This window comes from Tubulanus polymorphus, chromosome 8 (assembly GCF_964204645.1).
Source record: "Tubulanus polymorphus chromosome 8, tnTubPoly1.2, whole genome shotgun sequence".
Taxonomy (NCBI): domain Eukaryota; kingdom Metazoa; phylum Nemertea; class Palaeonemertea; order Tubulaniformes; family Tubulanidae; genus Tubulanus; species Tubulanus polymorphus.
In genome coordinates this window covers 4,831,961-4,849,282 of record NC_134032.1, presented here as the reverse complement: position 1 = coordinate 4,849,282, position 17,322 = coordinate 4,831,961, and the positions used below count along the sequence as shown (strand labels likewise).

General features: G+C 34.0%; 1 long non-coding RNA gene across 1 annotated transcript; it reads left to right on the top strand.

The window, feature by feature from the left end:
* The first annotated feature begins 1,667 nt into the window (after positions 1 to 1,667).
* On the top strand, positions 1,668 to 2,933 carry LOC141910233 (uncharacterized). Its single transcript, XR_012619878.1, has 3 exons — positions 1,668 to 1,697; positions 2,629 to 2,689; positions 2,770 to 2,933. It is a non-coding gene; the product is annotated as an uncharacterized LOC141910233 (long non-coding RNA).
* Positions 2,934 to 17,322: the final 14,389 nt, after the last annotated feature.

Genomic DNA, 17,322 nt, shown 5'->3' with positions numbered 1-17,322 from the left:
TTATCAGCCGATATAAAAGTAACAGGTCATGATAATAATTATGTTGTCGATAATGTTGGGAGATATTTGATTAAAAAGTTAACAATAAAGATTGGTCCAGAAACAGTTTTCTCATTAGATGATTATAATTTATTTATGCATTATAAAGATGTATGGTTAACTAAAGAAAATAGAAATAATATGATATTTCAGGGCATTCAATCGAAAAACCATAATAAATTAAGATCGGGAGCTAATGACACAATAGTAACTCGTGCCACAGATAATTTGATTAAAAAGATTTATGGAAGCAAATATAAAATTCCATTAGACTATGAATTGATAAATAATAATGCACCTTCGTATAAATATGTAATTCAAGAAAATATTATATTTGAGATAACATTTGCTCCTGTAAATGAAATTTTATCATCTAGCGTTGTTAAAGATATGGGTTATAAATTATCGAATATATGTTTAGAATATAACACAGTAACTAATGAAAATATTGCTAGCACAATTCAAACTCAATACAATCAAGGATTTTCATTATTATATGATTATATTGATAAATTTAAAACTGTAACTATTAATGCAAATGATGAAATAATTAATGAGAATATTAACTTCCCAAGAAGATCTATTAAAGGCATATTAATATTTTTTACCATTGTAACATATTCTAATGGCGCAATAAAGGTAGATAATTATTATAATCCTGAAATAACAAAAGTAGAAATAACTATCGAAGGAATAGCAAATAAAATATTTTGTCAAGGAATGAGAATGATTGATCAGTGGCCAGAAATTAGAAAACATGTTATGAATGAAAAAGTAAAATCATTTGAAAATTGTAATATTAATCAAATTGATTATTATACCGGCAATAGATACGCATTATGGTTAGATTTTAGAACAACAGAGGATAATTCATTACATGGTTCTGGAAAAAAAACTACAGAACACTAAAGATGGAATACAATTATTAATGAAAAAGAAAGAAGGAAGCTTAAATTTCAAAACGCATATTTATATTATATCTGATGCGCAATTAAATATTGTAAATTCACAATTAGATAGTATTCAATATTAGAAATATAAAGTTAAAATTCAGGATATATAAATGGGAGGTAAAAAAACTCCTAATACTAAAGAACAATATTTAAGAAATTTATATTACAACCCTGAGAGTTCGGTTGCTTATTCTTCTACCAAAAATATATGGAGTAAAGTAAAACAAGATAAATTAGATAAGATAATCCCACACAATTTAGTTAAATATAAAGATATAAATGAATTTATGCTAGAACAACCAACATATACAACACATAAAAAAATTGTTAGAAAATATAAAACTCGTAAAACTCACGACAGTACGAGTAAAGGCAAATGCGACCATGTCGAACGTTATGACGTAGCGCGTCTCTATTGGTTAAATTGATTGTTGCGCTAAAAATAGCTTCGCGGTTGAGCGCGCGTGTTGAATGAATACGGAACGGCACCCGGACTTATGTCACGTTTTAAGGTATTAAGTATTTGGGATTCGAACCGAAACATATCTAAAACGAAATTATACGTGTTTTAGCGTTTAGCTATGTTCCAGTTTTCTCAACTTTCGCCATATTAATTTCTCAGGGCGGCGCTAAAAACCAGGAAGTAATTTTGTCATTTTGCCGGTTTTGGGCCTGCGAAATCTCAAAGTTTTGGAAGAATTTAAGGTAGAATAGACAGTTCAGTCATCCAAATACCCAATAGTATTAAAACCCATCTAGAAACGAATCGAATGATACCTTATATGTCTATATGGCATTGGAAATAAGTGAGATATTCCCAGTTTCTCGTACTACTTCAAAACTAATTTTATGAGCTAGCGTTTTTACCTTATTAATTTTGATGACTTTTACTGGAATATAATTGGGTTCTTTCGAAATCTGAAAACATACGTAATTAGATCTTGTTCTCCTGTCAATTTTGAAATATAGAATGTGTACTCCCTATTACGAGTTGACTTAGAATTTGCGTCATCAAGTTAGGCCTAATCGTAAACTGCGGACCAAATTCGAAAATTATTGTAATTGGACTAGTGCCACATACTGAGACTTATTGAATCCTGAAATGAAAGACTGTTATGAGAATAATCATTTGGCATAAGGAAATATTGATTTCGTTGCGTAATATGACTAAACTAGGATTTTCCACAAGAAAGGCGTAAAAGCGCAGGCGTTACCTCAATTTTGGCTCTGACACAGAAATTTGTGTGCAGGTCTTCGGGTGGTGGGGCCATTTTTGTAGGGGATTTCCCTGAAAATTCTGACTAATTACTGCGCAGTCACAGTAAACAATTGATTAATACAGACTCGAAAATGTGTGTCTGTCCTGTCCAACAGTGCCGCTCCCTTGTTGTGGAAACGGCTAAAGGGAAATAAATTTGATTGATCTGTTTCTCGTGGAAAACCAGCCTATGGCTCATTTTCACGCATCTCACATCTAATGTCGAATTCAGTTTTGTTTGAATGGATATCAGGTTGTCTGGCTCAGTTAGTGTTAGCGTAGGCCTACTAGGGACCTATGTATATTGTATTGGAAGATTGCCAAAAATCATTGAATTGTTAATTTTATTTTAAAGATAATATATTTTTTGTTTTATAGGATTCGTCAGTTATTTGTCAGACATAGCAGATATTTTATAACCGATTTTTCCCATTCAAATGTAAGTTGTATCAAGCAGAAATTTGCATTTTTTTCATATTTATTTGTTTATAACATAATATTGACAATTGTTTATTTCAGGTAGATGGCAAGTAGCGTGCATTTGGTTCTGATGGTACCCATGGAATTCAGCAGTTGGCCTTCCATATCATATCAATACATTTTACAAATTAGTAACCGCAATTGCTCAAATGGCTTGTTGCATTCAAACCTTCTGTCTCATTGTTTTAGGTTGGAAATAAAAGATTGATGTACTTTCAATTTGCTTCTTTTTCTGACTGCGATATATATTACCACGTCCACAGCTCGTTGAACCCGGGTTTCAAAGTATGCGGGTTCATAAAAAAACCAGCGTTTGCAGGGCTGCATCTACACTTAATTTAGCTCCAGTAACTGAATCCACATCTGTAGAGTTTTTCGTGAACATAGGTTCAATTCTCAATAGGTTATATAACTCCTTTTTCAAAAACCTGGCTTTTTGCATTCAACCCGTGTTTCGAGCTTAGTGTAGACGCATAACCTCGGTATAAGATGCAAGTGTAGACGAAGCTTCTCTTATTTTCTTCTGTTAGTAGGAATGAATAGGAATTCACGACTTCAAGAATACGCATAAGAAAAAGCTCTTTTATATGTTTAGATTTATTCAAACATCAAAGTGAAAAGATGGAAACAAGTAAAATCTTGACAATCCCCAGTTTAAAGATTCAACTTCATGCCCTTGTACTTGATATCTGCATCAACTAAAGATGAATAAAAGCAAACAAAAAAATCAATTGATTGCTGAAAGTTAAATGATTCAATACAGCAGCGATGACTACAGATGATGTATTTACCATTCAGTCAGTGAGGCCTACTCACTCTTTATCATCTCCAATCCTGTAAACCTGGCTTATCTAGTCACAAGTTGACCTCTAAATTAGCATTGTTCGGGTTCCTGTAACCGGTTGAACTCTCTGAAAAAAAAAAACATTGCCTTTGAAATAAAAAAATTGCATGTGGAAATTTATTTCAAGACTTCATAGTTATGTAAATAAATGACATGAATAGCCTACCGTCTTACGACTCTAAGAGGCCTAGGCCTACTTTTCGGGTCCTCGAAAAATCATTCACTAGTAGATAGGTGGTCTGTCAAAAATGTTTCCTAAAAATAAGATAAGTAGCAGTGAGTACACTACCTACACGTACACTCAACCCCCAGTAGATTGTTTGATGAGAACCTAATCTACTAAAGTATTGCTTGTCCATGTTTTTGTAGACTACATTAAAGTGTGGATGGAGTAGACACTTGAAGATAATTAGACACCGTAGAATTGAGTGCAGGATACTTACATTTGTTTCGTTTATTCTTCTCGTTAGGACCTTGGCTGCTTCGGGAATCAGGTTCCGATTCCATGCGACAGAAGAGTAGTAGTAGGCCTGTACCACATGGCATGACCGAGTACCGACAGCTGATATTTTATCGGTCGTAGCGCACTATTTTGTCATGATCCATAGCCATATTCCAACCTTGGTGCCTTGAGTGCGGTACAGTTATTCTTTTAAACGGACTTGGGCCATTTGTGATGTGAAATACTACATTTTATACCAGATCCAGTCAGTTAAAGAAAATTCTCCGTCTTGTTTATCATGACGGGCGCCATTTTGACTAGCGGTAATTGATGATTGACATCAAATTTTTAAAACTAATCTTCCAGCGATGTTGCTTTCAATTAATTTTATGTTTTATATGTTAATTATAGTCTTTAAATGGATTCTTTTATAAATATTATTTAAAATACATCGCAGAATAGATTTTAGATCCTTCCACGCGCGTATCGCGAGACCGCGCGGTGTTTTTTATTTAGAGTATTATGACGTCATAACAACATTCGCGCACCTAGATAGTTCACGTGTTTGGTGTCAAAGTCGCTGAAAGTTGCGGCTCTGTACCTTCGTGAACTATGGTAAGTTATGTAGATCAACAGTGGCAAGGAGATTTAATTGATATGAAAAATGTTAAGAAAGATAATGATGATTATTGGTGGTTATTGAATATAATTGATATTTTTAGTCGTTATGTATGGAGTTTCCCACTTTATAGAAAAAATGCTGTACAAACATCAAATGTTTTAAAAAAATTTCTTTCGGATGATAAACTAAAACCAGAAAAAATACAATTTGATGATGGAAAAGAGTTTGATAATTCACTTGTTCATGAACTCTTAGATAATCATAATATTAAATATTTTTCAACAAAATCGGATAAAAAAGCGGCAGTTGTTGAAAGATTTAATAGAACATTAAGAACAAATAATGTGGAAATATTTTACAGCAAATAATACTTTGAAATGGATTGATGTTTTACCAAAATTGATAGAAGGATATAATAATTCTTATCATTCTTCTATTGGAATGAAACCTATTGATGCTAGAAAACCTGAAAATGCTGAAATTGTTTGGAATAATTTTTATGGTGCATTTCTTGTAGATGATTTTGGTGACCCTAAATTTAAAGTTGGCCAAAATGTTAGAATATCTAAGTATAAAAAGATATTCGATAAAGGATACGATCGAAATTTTAAAATATAAATAATATATAAAATATATAAAATAAAAAAGGTAATAACAACAAAACCATATGTCTATAAATTAGAAGATTTAGATGGTGAAGAAGTTGATGGGTATTTTTATGAAGAAGAATTGAGTTTAACTACTGAAAATCTAGAACAAGAATTTAAAATTGAAAAAGTATTAAAAACAAAAACTATTAAAAGAAAAAAATATTCTTTAGTAAAATGGGTTGGATGGCCAGATAAATTCAATGAATGGATATTATCAAGTAAAATTAAAAATATATAAATGAATAAGGAATTATTCATATTTGAGCCTCATAATATGTTAATTTCTGGTGTAACAAATTGTGGAAAAACTTATTTTATATTAAATTTATTAGAAACTGTTTATAAAAAAACTATTTTGATAATATAGTATTATTTTGTCCAACATATGAATTTAATCAAACTTATGATAGAAATATTACTAGAAATAATAAATTTATTATATTAGATCTTAAAACAGTAAAAGAAAATTTAGATAATTGTATAAAAATAGCAATTGATATTTATAAAGGATCAAATACATTATTTATCATAGATGATTGCGCAAATTTACATGATTCAAAAGTTAGAGAAAGTGAGTTATGTTATTTAGCTTTCTCTGGGAGACATTTTGGGATAACAACTTGGGTTTTAAATCAAAAATATAATTCAATTGTTAAAGACTTTAGGGAGAATATAAGATTTCTAGTTTTATTCTTCAATAAAGATAGAAAAATCGATGAAAAATGCACTTGAGGAAAATGATATTATTCCACATGATTTACGTAATGAATATATGGATAAGTTGAAAAATATTAAAAGATCAAAATTACTATTTAGATTACAACACCCATTTAAATATGAATTTATTTAAATTCAACTAGCTTGTTAATCTAATTGAATTCTAGTTGAATTCTAGTTATTGGTAGTTGTAACAAAAATCAACTAGATTTAACAATATTTTAACTAGCTTGTTAATCTAGTTTAATTCTAGTTACATTCTAGTTGAATTCTAGTTATTGGTAGTTGGAACAAAAATCAACTAGATTTAACAAGAAATAAACAAAAACAACAATATTTCAACTAGCTTGTTAATCTAGTTGAATTCTAGTTACATTCTATTTAAATTCTAGTTGCAACATCACAACTAATTTTTTTGTTATATAAATGGTAGGTGAAAAGAAAATAAAATCTAAAAATGGTGATGTTCCAATTGAAAAAACTTTAGATGATTTAGGAATAACAGAAAACAAATTAATTCCAGATGATGGTGCTTTAAATAATGTTACAACAAATAATAATTATGAATATTATCTTTATTGTAAACATCAATTAGAAATATTAATAGCATCTGGAAAATGTAAAAATTTTGTCGGTAAAAATTTAACATATAATGAATTAGATACAATGAAATCAGATGAAATTATTAGATTATTTAAGATTTATGAAGCCGCGAGAACAGCTAGAATTGATGACGCGATATCAGAAAACGTAGTAAAAGGTTATAGTAAATTATGTAATTATATACTACCAATTGAAGATGAAAATAGATTATATTCCGATTTAAAAAATGATTATTTAGTTATGACTGAATTAAATAAATGGATTGGATATTTATCATTTCAATTAGGTGGATTTATGACATTATTATCAACTGGGGTTATAACATTTTCAAATATTGCAGGTAAAAATATTTCTATAATAAATGAACAAGGTGGAAGAAGTGAAGAAAAAACCGAGATCACAGAAACAAATTGAATGGTCTCGGCAATTAGGAATTGAATCACAAGAATATAAAAAAGCTGTAAAAGAAAAAATAAGTAGTAAAAATGTTAATAAAAATGGTGAAAATATTGTTATTTCTACTCCTGCTGATAATAGAATATTTGATAATCATTTATATTTTACAGTTGGATTTGTAATTGTATTCATTTTGATTGGGTGTAATTAGTATAAGAAATCAGATAAAATTCATGATATTCATAATTCTGAAACAACTGCTATCAAAAATGAAAATACTTCTGAAATTCCAAAACTGACAATGAAAAAAAATGGATTAATATTTTAGAAAAAAAGCAAAAAAAATAATTGAATATCGCCATGTGGGTTCCGTACGGCACCATCTCACTACTTTTGTCTATCTATGCGGAGCAATTAAATTGTCCAGATAAGTCATTTCGGATTCTAGATATTCATTATTTTTATTAATTTATTTTGTTTTTACTTGAATATTGTATTACAGTCGTTTCTTATTATTAGTTGTATCTTAAATTGAAAGATGGCAGCACTGGTTGGGGTGTGATGCTAAAATGAATATTTGAATTTGAATTTGTTAATCAATTAACATGGTAATCGATTACTAATTTGATTAAAAATTATATCATAATTAAGTTAAAAATCCATAATTCATTTATCAGTTTTCATTCTCATATTCTTTTCATTCGGAATAATTCATAATTTCAAATTTCATATATTTTTTAAGCACCAACAACATTTACTCAGGTGTTTTAGCTAAGTATATCAGGCAATTCATTCAACCACTGGAGTGCCGCCGGGCTTGGCTTGCAGGGGCATTTCGAAAATGCACCTTTGTCCACCCTCCGTGGTTCTCCTTCAGTTTCGACTTTCGATCCTCCTTTCGGGGGTAAGGGGTTGATAGGAAATGCATAAAGCGCCTTTAATATAATGTGTTCCCTGTCAAATATTGAAGGAGAATTGGCGTGGTGTGGGTCACAGGGGTGTAAGTAGAAATGCTTGGGGATAGGTATCTCGTGGCGCCTCTCAATAACGGGATGCTTATCCCCTAAAAACTCTGCGAGTCAAGTCGGGTGGTTTTGCTAAAACTTACCGTAAAAATATTGAAATATTCCTTTTAATCACGAGAGAGAATGACTATCCTCCTGTCCTGTCCTGTGTGTGTTGTATGTACTGGTGTGTGTTGTATGTACTGCGTGCTTATTATATAGCTGCTAGCTATCCAATATAACAACAACGTTGTGCAACACCTGTTTGATTGATCAATATTCAAATGAAGCACTCTCTTATAATAACATGTAACAGATGTTTGACTGTATGATTGTAGTTGTTTATAAAACGACTAAGGTCATTTTGGATTCTAGATATTCATTATTTTTATTTCTTATTTAATCAACAATTTCTAAATCATGATGACCGTCTTCATTTTTCCCATGATAGATTATTTTAAATCCTTCTAAATCTTTTAATTCCTCTGTACTCAATGAAACCCATTGATCAGGTAAAAACACTTTAAATTCTCGCGATGTACTAACATTACAGTAGCTTAAATTCGCTGATACTTTCTCTCCATATTTAGTTTTTATCTTTTCTAATTTCAATATTTTATGTTCAATTTCTTTTGTAACATCAACTAACTTTTTTATTTCAAATTGTTTTTTTGCTGGTTTAATTCTGTTATTTATTGTAGCTAAGAATGCTTTTCTATCTCCCATTTATTAGGAAAAAAAATTACTTGTGGTGATGAGTGGTGTCTCGTCCTCTCGTCCTCTGGTATGAAAGCCTACTTTTCCAATTACTTACAAACTAGTGTGATGTCTTCTACCGCAGCCTCTTATCTTACAAACGATAGCAGATGGACATTTAGCAACGACATGACTGGGATTATAGATAAACATATTATAGATATATTATAAACAGTTATAGCATAAACGATTTTGCCTGACAATATCATAGTAGTGTGTTTTACAGAGTTGGCTCTACCTGGAAATGTATCTACAGTATGAGATCTAGATTTATACGGAATAGCGTATGGCCCAAACTCAGAATCAACACAATCTTTAAGAAATCGCTGAAGATCACAACGTAGCTTCATGCATTCTGGATACATTTCGTACAAAATAATTCCATTTTGCCCACTTTTCAGTTGGAACTCTGCGTGATTCTTTCTCCAACAGATCACTACTCCTTAATTTATAACAGTAATTAAGCTGACTAAGGGTAGTGATACAATTCGTGACAGATACATAAACAATCTACCAAAGCAACAGAGTCCCCTGAGCGAACCTGCAACCCCGAAGTTACACAATTATTGTGTGTACTTGCAGAGCTTGAGCGTAATTCTTTGCACTATAACCTAAACTCTGGATGAGCTTTTTTGCCTCACCTTTGTGATTTAATGGCCCAAAAAGTTATTCTATTGCATTTTCTCGTTAGTTATCTGGTGGATGAGAGGGTTAATCAATCGCGAAGTGATATGTCCGCATTGACATTGGCAGTGAAGAATGGGGAAAGGCCTCTTCTGAATAAAAAAACATACAATTATGTACCTCCGATTTATAAATATCATTTTTTGAATATCACTGTAATTTAAACTATCAGTAGCCATGGGATTAATTCTCAGCGTCAGAATACGTATTTCCAGAGCAGTGGTGCGGCAGGCCTACTCCCGACTGAAGCCCGTCGCGCGGGAACGCCTTTACTAAAGTTAAAACCATTTCATGATAACTCCTGCGCACTCACGAGGCGGAAGCAGTCCATAACGCACGCGGCATAGAGATTCGCTATATAATGCGCGCCGTGAAAAATAACTCTTATCTTATCCACGCGTTGAACACCACAACAATGATTAAATTTCCACGTTGTCTGTCGTAAATTGCAATATCGCGATGGTTATTTCCCGCCTCTGTTTTTTTGGAATTGAAGGCGTGATGCTGTTATGTTGCATCCACTATCAGTGTTGTCTGACAAGTGGGTTCGAGTCCTGCTGACTGCTTACATTTTGCGGGCAACACTTGAAAGGCCGTCCCATCGTGAGGTTAAATGGACAATCCAAGAGGGTTAAACACCTCAAGGTCCGAACGACGTAAACAAACAAAAAGAGCCTCACTGGTGACACCAACGCCAGCATTGCTCTCTGTGCGACATTTTGATGTGTACGTTTGTCCGGTTGATCTACCTATTATGCATCCAAGTATTTTGCAGTTCATGCAAGGAAAACAACAGTCAATCGAGATTACCCTTACAGTTGTACGTTAAATACGAATCTTGTGTAGCCGAAAGTGCCGAATGGGTTTTTGTATACAATCAATTATTTGCCCACCTTTGTTCCTTCAGTTCCATAGCAAATAGACTATCGAATAAGATTAATTTGACTCCAATGACAAATTACTATTTGCCAAAATCCTTTTTAGTTAGTTTTCTATCAGTACCTGCAAACCTAGGAAGAGAATGCATCGATCCCCCCCGGCCTTTGGCCACATGGATTACACTTCCTCAAAACGACATTGGTTTTTTTCAGCTGTTGCAGTCTCGAACCCCCCACCAATGCACAAACTTCGTTATTTCTTCGATTTTGAAAAGGTTGATACTGAACGTGTAATCGTGTTCGGGAAGGGAGCCAATATGACAGCGCGTGGTTTATCTGGAAAAAAGTTGAAGCTTTAAGTTATCGATGGCAGTCAAACTGTAACAGAGCCAACTAAATCTCTGTATTCGAACTTCGTAAAAAAAAGAATGAAATTGGTATAATAAAAAACTACTCGATACCGTATTCAGTCCGTGGAAAAGTGGGATGTTGCATTACCTAGATGAATACTTGGTCTTCTCTCGCAACGGTGATGTTGTTCGGTGTTTAAATTTTCAAGTGAATAGGACACTGGACGTATCGGCCCCACTCCGCGCGGTGGCGCCACCCCACGGGATTTACGCGAAGCAGCAGAACACAAACACGGCCATTCTCTCAATTTTCAATGATAGAAATCGTGTGTGTATTTCAATTATTTCGGCTGTTAGGGTTTTAAGGCACAATATAAGTTGATGATGTGATATGGCGATGTTAATTAATGATAATTCCGCAGTGAATCTAGTCACGAACGGTGCCGATTGAGTGTACAGCTGCCAAAACACTGAAATGTGCGTAGTTGCGTAACTATTTGCAGTGAATTGCAGACGAAACATGACGCCTTAACGGCCGTTTAAAAAAAAATTATACCAATCGCAATTGTAAAATAAAAATGAGATAGAACCTAAGTCAGAATTCTGGCCATTTCTAAAATGTTATTGATTATTATTACTAATTTTTAGTCAGTGCGGAATGTTTAGTTTTCCAACAATAATGAGAGATGGTAGGTAGTCGTGCAATTCAAGTCATCATTTATTACACGTTACTTCCGTGTTGTTGAAAATCTCGCGAGTCCTGGACTAAACCCCAATGAACAATGTGATCTGTGTGCTGGCCACCAAAATGCACACAGATCACACTACACTACCCATTACACACTCCAGTACCCCCAGCTTTCATATATCCATCCAAATATTTAGTCGCTTTCTTCCTGGATGATCGTATCAAAAGTAATTCATCCACGAAACGGGTTTCATTGAGATGTACAAACGGGGACTTGTATGTTAATTATGTGCGTGTATCACACCGTTACAAAATGTGGGAAACAACTCAATATTAATACAACTTAATATTAAGCTTAGGAAACAGTGAGGAAAATCACAATTACATAACCTATTTATAACCCTTCGAGCCATGGCCTCAATTAAATATGAATTATAAAACATAAATATAGCTGCTAAGCAGCGATCACGAGTTTTCTGAAAAACCATTCAGAAAGATGGGAATTATATTAAATTGAAATATCGATACATAGAATAAAATGCATTGACAGATTCGAACCTATTATGCTACCACTGTGTAAACGTCAAATATGATTCAGCTTTGAAACCGAACATACGCGGACGTACAATCAACAAATATTAATTCATTTGACCAGGCATATATTTTGGCATTCAAACATCATGATACTGTATTATCACCATGCTTAAAAATGGATCTGTCCTATTAAGAACTCATTTGAAGCACCTGATGAGTCGATAGATTGAGTGAATTTACAGATAAGAACGTATTATGATTTAGAATAGATTAAAGAAGTTAATGTTTTTATTGAAATAATTGAATAAATACATATATTGTAGTGTAGATTCAATCAATAAATTATGAATTGATCTAGTCTGGGTTTCCGGCTGATGTTGATTTTGGCTTTTATGAATTACAAATTCTATAGTGATAAACAATTGGAACCTGCAACATGTGTGTAAATCAAACCTATTCCACTAGTTGCGTGTGTTTCCTAATAAACGGGAGAGTCACTCTTGATCTGAGTTATTAGAAAAATAATGTTCATTTAGTTATAGAAATTCATTGCCTTTTTGGAAATTCTGTAATAATATTTGTTCTGTCCTAATTATTATTACTGTATGAACCAATGATATGCTTTGTAAATATAATGTAATAAAATAAATTTGAATTTGAATTAAATTTGAACATGAGAATCAAGCATAACTTTTTTTTTCAACTTGTCTTTTGTTAACAGTTCCAGAGTTTCAATTACAATCAAATCCAAATTGGCTAAAATGTACATATGACTAAATGAAATGAACCGTTAGTTACTGCAAACCTATTCCAGTGTTATGTCGATCGTGTTGAATAACTTTCCTTGAGTCGAAAGAATCAGATCTTCTATGGTGCAACATCGAGCGATGAGAGATATATTGGTGTTGACTGTCCTTGACCATCTAACTTCATGCGTTTGACATTCGAATCAGCATCATACCCATTTGAACTGCAAAATATTCATACAACATGAAAACCTACAGTACATGTATACAGTAATCAAACTTTCACCGATGTTGGATATTTGAATGAACGTTGGGCTTATTTCAGTATTCTAAAGCAGGAAATAATAAGCCCAATCAATAGGCCCTATTCCCATTGGAACAATTGTATAATGCGTACGCTATACTGTACACTTATCAGTCAAGAATGGAGAAATCGGTATACCAAACCTACGAACAGCAAATTGTACAGGCCTACAATGATTTCTGGTAAACAAGCCGTGACCACATGAACGTTTTGGTTTGACTATTAATGTCAGCAGGTCAGAGAAGGCCTGGCCAAATTTAATCACATGGCTCAAATCAATTAACCTTTCTGCGTGTGAATATTTCACTGTATTGTTTTAAAAATAGGCCTATCGAGTGAATTAGTACATAGACTGAATTAGACTTTAGGCTAGTCCTGACCAAATCCTATCCATGTTATAATTGCACCAGTTATAGTAACAACACTGTAGGGCCGTCGAGAGGGAAAAAGTTGTGTTTGTAGTACATAGACATGGTAGGCTTGTCGTACTCACTTAAAACGCTGTTGTTACCTGTACGTGACTGTACGGTAATTTCTACAGGTTAGCCGTATGTGAGTATGTTGACGCTCAGACTTGCAATATTGGGATTCGAAACCAAACGAAAAAAAATCCAGTTGTAGTCCAGTGATTTACCCACTGTGCCACAGAACGTACCTGCAGGGTGGATGAAATTTGATTTACGAATAGCCTAGCCTCACCTAACCCGAACTCTATTCTTTCACGCATGCGCGTTTGCAGATTATAGGAACTCAGTACGGCGTTTTTAGGGAAGTCACGTACGGTTAACCTGTGGATATTACCGTACAGTCACGTACGGGTAACAACTTCATACTTAAAAATGGTATTGGCTACTAAGAACTCACGTACGGCGTTATTAGGGAACTCACGTACGGTTAACCTGTGGAGATCACCATACAGTCACGTACGAGTAACAACTACGTACTAAAAATGGTATTGGCTACTATATAATAGGCCTATAGACAAATAAAAACCGGTACTGCGGTAGGCTTTCTTAACTTCCACAATTCACAACCGAACCAACTGACCAACCAGTATATTTAGTCCCAGTACGCACCAACCAGCACAGGCCTAACACTGTTTGTCAACTGTGTGTACCGTAGTAGGCTATCGATAATCACCTGATACTTTTCTGTCGTTTGTTTTCTCTCTGAGACGAACGTAATTCTAGTAGCCTTCCGCAACTCAACGATCTTGATTTAAACTTGATCAATTCAAAATCTGTTAATTGACGCTTTGGTTACATGAACTGATCAGCAATATACTTAAATAAAATAACCGGAATAACAAGAAATCAAAAATATTAAAGAGGTAACAAACAAATGCCCGTAAACCTGTCAGACACGCGAACGCCGGACTCGTAAACTATTGGACTCGGACCCGCTGAGCAATAAATTCATAAAATTGACTTTGAAATTGATTGTGGAGAAGAGAGGGAATAATTTGATAGCTCTTCCTCGAAAAGAAGAGAGAAATATCGGAAAGAAAACACAACATGGCTACTAATTGAACGGAGCCAAATTTCCGATGTTTACGGCTCGACGGTGCCTTTATAACGTGGATTTATCAAAATTCCCACGCAGTATCTGGAGATTGAAGTGAGCTGAAGGATATCATACGGATTGTATCGGCGACAGCAGTAAGGTAAGGAAGCCTTTACACTTTAAACAAAAACTATGTGGAAAAGGGAAAAAAAGTAATAAATATAGCTGCAAAGCAGCGATAACGGGTTTTCTGAGCAGGCGTGCTATTCATAGTTTGAAAAGTGGATAATAGAAATATATCAATACGGGTTACGCATTTGACGTGTCAAGTCACACCAATGCGGCTTAACATAACGTAATTTATAGTTATAGTCAAATTGGGGGTTACTCGGGTCGTTTATTGTCCGCGGAGTCGAGTAGATTGGTTACCCGTCTGTAACATTGGTTACGGAAAAGACTCGTCAGCTTGATGAGTTGTATGTATTATGATTGTGCGCCACCTGCATCTTCAGAAATAATGTTCATATAATTATTTGAAGGGAGGATTGAAATAAATTATCAACGTACATCTGAATATGTAATAGTCCTTAGTAACTTTCTGTTGCAGAGGGCATAGAAAAGATTTTGAAATTATTTAATTAAAATATAAATTTTATTTACGAAAAATAAACTATTATGGTCAGTACAAATTGAAAATTCATAGTGTATTTTTAAGAACAAGCTTACATACCTTACAAAATACATCACGTACATTTGAATTTTATAGGTGATGGGTAAAAATCAACGTGTGACAGAAAAAAATGTAGTTAATTATTTAACAATATCGAAATATGTGCTCTCTTTTTAAACTAATGGAGTGATGTGAACAGAAACTAAAACTTTGATGTCAGTGACCAGTATCGAATTACACAACGACAATTGGCTTTAAACTCAACAAACATTATTAAAGAATGTTTCAAACAAAATGCTTTATATAACGACATGAATAAATTTGTTTTACAAAACAAGAAAGTACATTTTGAACTTTTGAATGGTCGAATCCCATTTATTCACAGTAACCTGTGATGTGGCGATCCTCGGAGCCATCATTCTTGATGACGTCACTAACAAGTGGTCACGGCCGTCGCGTGCACTCATTTCTTTGAAAATCTAGCTTCCTCGCGGAGCGGGATCTGGTGACGCTGCGCCCCGCCCCCTTCGCGCTGAGAAATATCTTATTCCCAGTCAGCAAAGACAGGTTCTAAAGATCATAGAGTGCATCGCTGGAGGGTTTCCGATCCAATTTGAATTGGTGCGGTGGCGAATTTTTCAGTCGGCGACGGACGTTTATCGTTGTAAGTGATGTAATATGTAAGAAAATGCAGGGAAACCTATCTCAATTTGTTTTTAGCGATGCAGCGGAACTAATAAGGAACATTTTGATATATAACATGACTATAGTACACTAATCACTATCCCTGATGGAATAATAAGCTCCACTCGACAAACTCGTTCCCGTGCATTTTTATCTCTCTGTTTCACACACACAGCCCCTCTACCATCAATGCCTAACCCCTGTTCGACCAACTGTGGGCGTTTTCCTTTGAAACATAAGCCTAATTGTAAAAGATAAGCATTAATCTATGTTAATGCTGCATCTTTATCATGAAACCTAAGAAAGATTATTCTATTATTTAGGCCTATTCAAATTTTCTGTCCACTACCACGTGGAAATAAGACCTAGTCAAAATTGTGCATCACGCTTTGACGAAGAAATTGGTTCAAGGCTATAAATTTTACGACTCAAACGAATCTTTTCCTCAACAAAGCCGCTTTTAGTTTGATGCAAAATGAAATCTGCTTTTAAAATGTGTAACTAGGCCTAATCAAAAGGATATTTCAAAAGCAAACTTTGCCGGGCCAAGAGCCATATTGAATTCAATTTTTTCCGAACCATTATGCCTCTTTCATCATAACATTATTTATCCTTTTTCAAGATCTTAGGCCTACAAGTAGAGAGAGGGCCTACGTTGGGTTCAAATCGGAATTTTAAGATTTATTTCATTTAATTCCAGGTTTTCACTGTAGATTATCAAAGACATGTGGCGTTGTGAGAGTTCATAGTTGTTTGATAATCCATCATTTCTAATTCAAAAAGAATTGACCAAATATATTGCTTTGAATGGCCTTCAGATAGTGGATAGGGTGATTTTGAATTATTTTTGGGGAATTTTATCGAGAAGCTCAAACTCCCTAAGGCGATAAAGTGTTTAAGGCAGATCTTTCCCGATTATGATCCCACCATATGAATTCCTCATGAAACTATTATGTATAAACACCTCACAATTAACGTAATGACTCAGTGACGTCATGTTGCACAAGTTATATTACACCATGATAAAAAGCCTATCATAATCGAGTTGGATTTCTCGATGTATAAATGCAGGGAGGGCCGGGAGCTATATGTTCAATAACATTAGGTTCCAATGTTTGCTCTATGGGATAAATAATAACCAATGAGAAAAGTATCTACCGTAGCTAGATATGACCATTAAAAATCCCCCAGAATATTTCCTTCAAAATACCTTCATCCGTTCAAAAAAGATCCCCTGGTAAAGATTTCCTACACTGTAAAAAATATTTCCGTATAATAACGGTGAAAATCTATGCAGCAATGTAACACGGAAATTCTACCGTTTTAGTTCCGTTTTTATGCGGTATCCCTCACTGTTTTAAGACGGCAGATTTCGGACAAATAACGGGCACTTTGACCGTTTAAAAAGGTCGTGCAGACGTCTTAAGACGGTATACTAACCGATAAATAGCGACAGAAATCCATTTTAAAACGGTAGCAACCGTTTGATGACGGCGATTTTTCCTGTTTTCTCCGAC